Raw genomic sequence first — 10,296 nt, 5'->3', positions numbered from 1 at the left:
AGAGATGGACCGTAGTACTCTATAGAAAGCAGCTGCTTCCCACCCCGTTCCTGCCTTTCATCCTGTTTTTCACCAGCTGTAGTTATTGGGCGTGTCCGTTTATTTGCTGTTTGTTGTTGGCCTCCCTAGAAGGAAGTGAGCTCCATGAAAACTTTCTCATGGGAATTATGTCTTATTTATTTATATTTTTGTCCTCAGTGTCTAGGAGAGCACTTGGCAACATGCTTTCAGTAAATATGTGTTTAATGAATGAATAAATCTTGAGAAATGAAGCTTGGAGAAGTTGGTGAAGACCATATTTTGGAAAGCTGCACTCTAAGGAAAATATTGACCATATTCATTTATGTGCTGGGCCTATGGATACAGTTGGGGTTACGATGGAGAAGTGGCCAGCTCTACTGCTGCTTCTGTCTTAGACTAGCACTGCCCATGATCCTTCCATGATGACAGCAGTGGTCTACAGCTGCATGTCCAACAGGCAGCCACTATTGTCCACGTGAAATGTGATTATACACCAGAGAAACTGTTTAATTTCAGTTAATTTAAATATAAATACCCACATGTGGCTACTGGCTACCATATTGGACAGCACAGTTCTAGATAACCACAACTGCCTCATTAGAAGTACCTCAGTGTGTTTCGTTTAAAGAGCAGTCTGACTTGGGACTAATCCACCTCTTTGGGGTAAATGTTAATTCTTTCAAGGCTTTTTCTCTAACGTTTCCCTTGCTCTGCCCCTCCAGCTGCCCTCTTAGATAACATGTAGACATAGTGGGTGACTTGCATGCCATCCTGACAGCAGTGCAGCCAGGGCCTCAGACCTGGTACAGGTTCATTTCTTCTTCTCTGGGTCTTATTGACTCCTTGGAAATGTCCTGATATTACTCAGTCATAGGATGTCCTGCTGGCACTCCTGCTGAAGCCCACAGCTGGCAAAGCCTGTGGTGTTTCCCAAGCACTCAAGACATGGTGACCTCTCTTGGAACCCCCAGGATCTCGCTGGCATTGTCGACCTACTGCTGCTCAGCCCCATCACCATCCTGCCCCTGCCCTGGAATATCTGCCTTGCAGCCTCACCAATAGCGTGTTATTCCCTTAACATGGTGTACCCTTCTGAGTCCCCCACTGGGAACATGAGGCGTATGATGTAGGACCTAAGGGTCATTTGGGGTTTCCCGCCACCTGCCTGTCACTCTGTCAGACTGTGGTGGCTTGCCTGTTGCTGTGATGCTGGAACCTATGCCACTGATATTTCAGATAGCAGGGTCACCAGTGATGGACAGGTTTCAATGTACCTTCCAGACTAATACAGACTAGGAAAAAAGGCCTGGTGATATGCTTCCAAAAGTTAGCCATTGAAGTGGGTCACATAGAACATCTGACTCATTCGCTTTGAAAAAGTTACCAGGGTGGATTAATCACTAGAGGATGTTGTGTTTGGTGAAGCAGAGGGCCAGCAGGTGTGACGGAGACCCTCAGTGAGATGGTTTGGCACAATAGGCACCACGACAGCCTCAAACGTGCCGGCAATCATGAGGATGACACGGGACCAGGCAATGCTTAGTTCTGTTATACATAAGGTCACCCTGACTCAAAGTCGACTTGCTGGCAGCTATTTGTCTATCTGGGCCTTAAACATAACCGTCCTGCCTCTCCTTCACCTGCCCGTTCCCCGTTCCCCTGCACAGGATCATGGAGCTGCCCTCCAGCTGACGCAGACTGTCTTAGGCCCTGAGCAAGTGCCCTCTCATAATGTGGTAGGTTTGAGCCGCTCTGCAGCCCTGCAGCAGCCGGGGGCTTCGCTAACGTAGCAACCTCACTGCTCCATTTCAGGGGCTCATGATGTTGTCATCTTGGGCTCGCTGATGTCATTTCAGGGGCTCAGTGATGTCACTTCAGGGGCCCGCTGATGTTGTGAACTGCTGGCCAAGGATAGGTGTCTGCAAGGGGCAGTCCACATGCATCTTAACAACTCTCGGGCCACGGGTGGGCCTCACTTCTGCTGGGTGACTCCCAGTGGACGGGCCTCCCTGGCAGTGAAGAATGTTGGCTGTTCGCCTCTGTAAGGAGTGGTCTGCAGGCCCTGGCTGGACTTCAGGTGGGTTTTTGGCCTTGGCTGCATTGGGCAGCCAATGACCTAAAAAAAAAAAATTCTGATAGTATTTTTGGTCGACTTGCTTATCATCATTTGCCACTGAATAAGTTCCAACTCGTGGCGACCCCACGTGTGCCAGGGAAGAACTGTGCTCCACAACGTTTTCAATGGCTAATTTTTTGGAAATAGTTTGCCAGCTCTTTCTTCTTAGTCACCTCTGGATGGACTCAAACTGCCAGCCTTTCAGTCAGCAGGCATGCATGTTAACCGTTTGCACCACCAGGGCTCCACTTGCTTATTAAACCCATTGCCGTTGAGTCAAGTCCAAATCTGTCCACGTGGGACAGAGTAGAACTGTCTCATAGGGTTTCTGAGGAGTGGCTGGTGGATTTGAACTGCCAGCCTTTTGGTTAGCAGCTGAGCCCTTACACTGTGCCACCAGGGCTCCAGCTTGCATATACCAAAAAACAAAACAAACAAAAAAAACCTTCCCCACTGAGTCAATTCTGACTCATCGCAACCCTATTGAACGAGTCAAACTGCCCCATACGGTTTCTAAGGCTGAAATATTTACAGAAGCAGACTGCCACAGCTTTCTTCTGTGGAGCGGCTGGTGGGTTTGAACCACCGACCTTTCGGTAACTTGCCTATGGTCATCTATTAATTATCCTTGCAAGCTCTCAATCTTGTTAGAATTTGCTTCCTAAACTGCATGAATTTCTACGAGAGCAGGATTGTTTTCTTTTTGTAACGACACGTGGCACATACACCCCAGTAGCTGAAGGAAGAGCAGAAGGGAAGTGACCCGCTTGGCCAACAGCACAGGGACATTTTCTGTAGTTTTGTGTCATGAAGTAACCAGAGGCCAGGAGCATTGCACAGGAAGGTGGAAGAGGCTGACCCATGACCCATAGAGACAATTTCAGGGCGAGGAGGACTCAGACAGAAATAAGAGGGTCACCCAGAGCCTCAGGGTCGTGGCAGCCAAGTGTGGGTTTAGGGGTCGGGGGGCCCCAATAATAAAGTGTAGCAGTGGCAACATCAACATGTGTAATATAACCACAGAATCCTATTCTCAGACTGGGAAACACCCCAGATTGATCTAATCTAGACTGTTACCCCACAAAGGCAGCCTCTTTGACATATGTTTCTCTCAGTCATCAGGGCTAATAAGATAAAATCTCCTCCTGGGGAGTTAGCAGCAGATGGTTGCCGATGATTTTTGTTCTGCTAAATTTCAAAATGCTGGGGGTGGGCAGCAGGAACCAGCCATTGTGAAAAATGGCTCCATTGTCCCTGGTGTCCTTGCTTCTCTCAGCCCCTCACCCTTCATCAACATTGTAGGGGCGTGCTTCCCCTAACGCACCCAGGTAAGGACCACAGAGGGGAGCCCTCGCTCTGAGGCCTGGGCCCTTCCTGGTCCTGCCTCTACTAACACAGCTGCACCTTTCCCACAGCACTCTCACGTGGGTGCACCCCGGGCTCCAGGAGAGCAGACGTGTGCTGGACTGGGCTCCAACGCTCCGCTGTCTCTTACAGGTGGATGCAATGCTCCTGCCTGGAAGGTCCCCCCACCCCGACCTTGCTTCTCTGGGAGAGGCTAACAGCAGCAGCATCACCAGCTCTGCTTGGCCCAGAACAATCCCTCTGACCCAGCCATCCCAGCCAAAGGGCAGTGCCTCCACCAAAGGTGGAAAACTAAAACAAAGGAAGCAAACAACAAACAGCTGTGTTGTCCCTTCCACAGATCAGGAAGGGATTGCTGTAGATCACCCCCACAGTCTGTCGCTCTGAGGAGTCTCTGATCCCTTCCTTTCTCTGGTATTTCCTCCCTCACCTCTGCTCGTGACAAGCTAAGAATAGGCTGTCAAATTTTATAAACAATTTAATTACAGCCACCTTATCATTTATTCGTACACCCCGTTGCTCTTCTTAGCTGCTGTGGAGCCAGCTCTGACTCACAGTGACCCCGAGTACAGTAAAATGTTGCCTGACCCCACACCGTGTTCATGAACAATGGTGTGCGCTGTTGCTTCCACTGTGTACAGCCTTCCAACCTAGGTGAAGCAGCACCGCACTCGACACTATTCTTTTGTGATCCATAGGGTTTTCATTGACTAGTTTTCAGAAATAGATCTCCAGGCCTTTCTTCCTAGTCTGTTTAGTCTGAAACCTGTCTATCATGAGTGACCATGCTGGTATTTGAAATATCAGTGGCATAGCTTCCAGCATCACAGCAACATCCACGCAAGCTACCACAGTACAACAAATTGACAGACGGTTATGTGGTATACCACATTACCAGTACGGGTTGATATCGAGTGGATTCAGATTCATGGCGACTCTATGTGTGTCAGAGTAGAACTGCGCTCCATAAAATTTTCAATGGATGATTTTTTTGAAGTAGGTAACCAGGCCTTTCTTCCAAGGTGCCTCTGGGTGGGTTTGAACCTCCAGCTTTTCAATTAGCAGCCATATGTAAGTGTTTGTACCACCCAGGGACCATCTTCTTTCTTCTACCTCGACCGACCTCCTGACTGGAGTGACGGAGCCGCCATCTTCTCTCTTCTACTTCCAACCGACATCCTGACAGAAGCGGCAGAGTCGCTGAGTCCAGCGTCCTCACTGGTCTCTGGGTCTGACTTTCCCCTGACCTCATTTATGGCCGTCTACTCTCTCTGGCTATGTCTTAATTTCCTGATTTAATTTTAAATATGTCTTTCATACACAAAGCCTCAACCTAAGTAATGGCAAAACCTCCCAGCCACGTTTTTTTTTTTTTTCACCTTTACCAACCCCAGGACATGTCGACCCTTTCCCTTCTCCACCTTGGGTTCCCTATTAACCAGCTCTCCTGTCCCCTCCTGCCTTCTAGTCCCCGCTCTTGGGCTGCTGCACCCCTTTCCCCTCCTTTTGTTTCATGGGCCTGGCCGATCCCTGGTCCAAGGGTGAATCTCGGGAGTGACTTCATTACTGAGCTAAAAGAGTATCTGGGGCCTATTCTTGGGGTTTCTTCAGTCTCTGTCAGGCCAGTAAGTCTGGTCTTTTTTTGTGTTAGAATTTTGTTCTACATTTTTCTCCAACTCTGTCCGGGACCCTCCACCTTGCTCCCCATCAGAGCAGTCAGCGGTGGCAGCCGAGCGCCACCCAGCAGTGCTGGACTCAGTCTGGTGGAGGCCATGGCAGTCTCTGTCCACCAGTCACCTGGATCAATTCCTCTCCCGTGTCCCTGGTTTTCTTCATTCTTCCTTGCTCCCAAAGGGGTGAGACCAGTGGAGTATCCTAGGTGGCTACTCATGAGCTTTTAAGACCTCAGGTGCTACTCACCAAAGTAGAACGCAGAACATTTTCTTTATAAAATATGTTAGGCCAAATGAGCCAGATGTTCCCGGAGACCACAGCCCCCACAGCCCTCAGCCCAGCAGTTCAGTCCCTCAGAGAGTTTGGATGTGTCTGTGGAGCTACCATGACCTTGCCTTGTAAAGGTTGTGCTGGCTTCCCCAGTATTGTGGACTGTCTTACCCTTTGCCGAAGTGCCCACTTATCTATTGTCTAGCCAGCGTTTTTCCTTCCCCACCCCTCCACTCCCTCATAACCATTAAAGATTGTTTCTTTTTATGTGTAAACCTTTTCATGAATTTTTATAGTAGTGGTCTCATACAATATTTGTCCTTTTGTGAATGACTTATTTCACTCAGCATAATGCCCTCCAGATACATGCACGTTGTGAGATGTTTTGCAGATTCATCATTGATCTTTATCGTTGTATAGTACTCCATCGTGTGTACGTACCACAGTTTGTGTATCCATTCATCTGTTGATGGGCACCTAGGTTGTTTCCATCTTTTTGCTGTCGTGAACAATTCTCAGCTACTTTTTTTAAGGAGATACCGTATTTGTACATTCTCTTACTCAATGTCAACCCTCCACCCCACAACCCTGTCTTAATTACCTAGTGCTGCTGTAATAGAAACATCACAAATGGTGGCTTTAAAGAACAGAAATCCATTTCCTCACAGTTCTGGAGGGTAGAAGTTCGAGTCAGGGCCTTGGCTGTGTGGATTCTTTCTGTGAGCATCTCTAGTTTGTAGTGTCTGGTGGTGGTCTTGGCATTCCTTTGCTTATAGACTGGCCCTCACCGGATGCCTGTCTTCCCCTGTGTATGTGTGTGTCTGTGTCTAATCTGCTCTTTTTAAAACTCAGAAGTGATTAGGTTTGAGACCCATACCTACTCAGTATGACCTAATTAACAAAGCAAAGAAAACCCCATTTCCAAATAGTGTCCCATCCACAGGTATAGGGGCAGGACTTCCATACAGATTTTGTGGGGACACACTTCAGTCCATAACAGTCCTGTTATACAGATCAAAGAGGGATTAGAGATGCCCTCAGAGTATCTCTCCCTAATCAGTTTGTGGTTCTTCCCATTCTCGGGTATTTCCTCTGTCAACTTCCCATTCTTGGGTATTTCTTCTGTCATCCCTGCTTCTGATCAGCTGAGGACATGCCATCAAAATTTATATTAACAATTCCCTTGCAGCCATTTTATCCTTGTTAATGCCTCCAGTTATGTGGCACCAGAAGTCTATGGAAATTACCTAATGAGAATGACAGTTTCTATCACCAAAAAGGGAGTGCTAAGCGTGTGGGAGATTACAGCTCATATTCCCCTGAGAGATAAGCAGCTTCACTGATTGGCCCTTAACGTGGCAGCTCATGCCATAGCTCAAGGCGGATTCCAACTGAGAGCTAAAGAATAAAAAGTTCCAACAGGGAGCTCAAGAACAAACCCCAGGGATGTCCGTGTGCTTAAGTTTAAAACAGCACTATTCTGCATTAAGACAACACCAGCACTTGCAAACACTCTGTGTGATCTGATGATTTGTTCTTTCCTAAGTGTCAATGCCCACAGAAAATTACAAATCAACAAAACATTTTACCTCCTTAGTAAGGTTTGATACCAAAAAGCCAAAATTGGATAAGAGATGATAATTATAGCAGATAACTAGAGGTGGCTCTTCAATTAAATATACATTTTCATTGAAGGGCAGGTCATAAAAAACAATGGACTAAAAACTAAAATGGGGGAGTGGTAGAATTCTCGCTCTCCATGAGGGAGACCCAGTTTGTTTTCTGCCAATGCACTTCATGGGTAACCACCACCTGTCTGTCAGTGGAGGCTGGCATGTTGCAGTGATGCTGAACAGGTTTCACTAGGACTTCCAGACTAAGGCTAGGAAGAAAGGCCTGGTGGTCTATATCTGAAAAGCAACAAGTGAAAACACTGTGGATCACAAGAGTCCACTCTACACATCATGGGGATGGCACAGGACCAGACAGTGCTTTGGTCCTTTGTGCACGGGGTCACCATGAGTCTCAGGTTGACTCGACAGCAGCTAACAACAACGACAAGCACAAAATAAAATGTGACGCGTCGGTCATAGCAGCACTTACCCCAGTAAGTTAAGTAAGAGCACCGTCTAGTCCCACTGGTATCTTGTCTGTAACAACTGTGCCTCCTTCTGGTAGAAAACTACAGCCTAATGTGTACAAGGTGGTCCCACCCCTTAGCCACAGTGGATCAATCCAGGGAGTAAGTTTGGAGCAACCTGAACCAATCATCTTTACGAGAGGGTTGCTAGTGCTGTTCACGAGAGAGCTGAGTCTGGCCCAGGTACAGGGAGCAGCAGAGAAAGCCGCTCTGACGGGAAGAGAAGAATGAAGAGGGATGGAGAAAAAAACAAAAACAGGGTTCCGTACACAGCCAGGCAGGTGGAGGGAGTAACTTTCCTCGATAGCTTTACGGCTCACGGTTCTTACCCTTTGCAAGGGCTGGCTGTACCTCCTTCCTGGGACTTGAGATATTTCCACATATGCCTAATTATATTGCCTGAATCTTTGGTAATTCAAATGGGTTCTGTTACTTTAAACAAAACAAAACAAAATGACCAGGAAAGGTTTTTTTTAAACTGCCTCTTAATGTATTAGTTAGGATTGGAGGAGAAATTCTCCAGTTGTCAACAATTTGATTCTACTTGGATCGTCAATCAATGTCCATGGAAACAGGAGTCAAGAAATCAAATGACATATTGCATTAAGCAAACCTGCAAAAGACCCCTTAAAAGTTTTAAAAAGCAAGGGTGCCACTTTGATGACTAGGTACACCTGACCCAAGCCATAGTCTTTTCAATTACTTCATATGCAAGCAAAAGTTGGACAATGAAAAAGGAAGACAGGAGAAGAATTGATGCATTCAAACTGTGGTGATGGTGAAGAATATTGAATATACCATAGACTATAAAAACCAGAGAACAAATCAGTCTTACAAGAAATACGACCAGAATGCTCCTAGAAGTGAGGATGGTGAGGCTAAAACTTGTTTACTTTGGACATGTCACCAGAAACATCTAGTCGCTAGAAAAGTGCATCACGGTTGGTAAAGTAGTGGGTCAGCGAAAATGAGGGAAACATTCAGTGAGATGGATTGACTCAATAGCCACAACAATGGGCTCACACACACCATCGATCATGAAGATGGTGCAGGGTTGTTGAATGACTCATTCCGTTGTACGTAAGCTCCCCATGAGCTGGAGCCAATTCAACAGCTCAACATTAGTTAGGAAAAGTATCGCTAGTTGCTTTAATAAACAAGCTCTGGTATCTCAGTGACTTGCATAATAAAAATATATTTCTTGCTCGTGCCACAGGCTAATGTGATACGCAGTGTATAGTCTGTCTTAGTCTGGACACTTCACTGAAAACTCTCCCCCATGGGTGACCCTGTTAATATTTGAGATACTGGTGGCATAGCTTTCAGCATCATTGCAACATGCAAGCCACCACAGTAGGACAAACTGACAGACGTGGTGGTGGAAAAAAAAACTAGTGAAATCTAAATAGAAATGTACCAATGTGGTTTCATTATTACAACAAACGTACCATGGATATGTACGATGTTAACAATAGAGAAAATGGGGTGAGGGCTGTATGGACACTCCTGGTACTATCTTTGTAACTTTTCTGTAAATCCAAAACTATTCTAAAATAAAAAGATTATTTTTTTTAAAAAAGCAGGTACTCATGATCAGGCCATTGGAAAGCGCTGGAGCAATCTAAACTGTCAGAATTTAATGGCTTTTTTCTATCTGATCTTGTTACTTTCAATCTGTCCACTGCGTATGGTGGATGGTGAATTGTTCTCTGTTATTGGGCCATTTGCGTTATCGTGTAACTTGAAATTATTTACAATAACACTTTGAGAGCACTTCCATCAGAGTGATCTGGTTTGAAATTAATATTTATATCCTCTACAAGTCTTCCTGGCGCACGTGGAAGGACTCTGCTGACTTCCTTTTAGATGGCGCCTTTCTTTCCAAGTGAGGTAGTAAATATTGCCTGCTTTATCCCACGTGACCTGAGAAAACGTACAGTAAACTGTTAGAAGATTAAAAAAAGCAGAACTTGGTGTTCACTGATTACTCATGAAAAAAATGGCTCTGTGCATTGGAGGGAGCCCTGGTGCCACAGTAGTTAAAAGTGCTCGGCTGCTAACGGAAAGGGCGTCGTTTTGAACCCACCAGCGTCTCTGCAGGAGAAAGATGTGGCAGTCTGCTTCCATAAAGATTTACAGCCTTGGAAACTATGGGGCAGTTCTACTCCGTCCTATAGGGTCACTGTGAGTCAGAATCGACTCACAGATCATCAGCTTTACAAATAATTTTTTAATATATCCTATTTAAGTACTGAGTGAGCCACCTTCTTAACTGATGGCAGTGATTTTCTTCTAATCTTTAATTGCTGTTGTTGTTAGGTGCCATCAAGTAGATTTTCAACTCATAGTGGCCCCATGTGACAGAATAGAACTGCCCCATAGGGTGTTCTAGGCTGTAATCTTTATGGCAGCAGATTGCCAGGCTTTCTACCACCGAGCGGTTGGGTAGGTTTAAACTCCCGACCTTTTGGTTAGCAGCGAGCACTCAACTGTTGCACCACCAGGAATCCCTTAAAACAGTGATGGTGATTCCATTTTTCAATCATTTATGAGTTTCCAGTCTCCAAGACAAAGAGGGTAGGAGGGAAAGCAAGGCTGCTGTCTACCTTCGTAAGATAGGATTTTTGGCGTAGAAACACAATCCGAAATGGTTCCTGCGTGGGCTTGAACCGCCAGCTTTCTGGTTAACGGCAGAGCACACTAACCCGTA

The sequence above is a fragment of the Loxodonta africana genome, chromosome 20, assembly GCF_030014295.1.
Source record: "Loxodonta africana isolate mLoxAfr1 chromosome 20, mLoxAfr1.hap2, whole genome shotgun sequence".
Taxonomy (NCBI): domain Eukaryota; kingdom Metazoa; phylum Chordata; class Mammalia; order Proboscidea; family Elephantidae; genus Loxodonta; species Loxodonta africana.
This window is presented reverse-complemented; position numbering follows the sequence as displayed.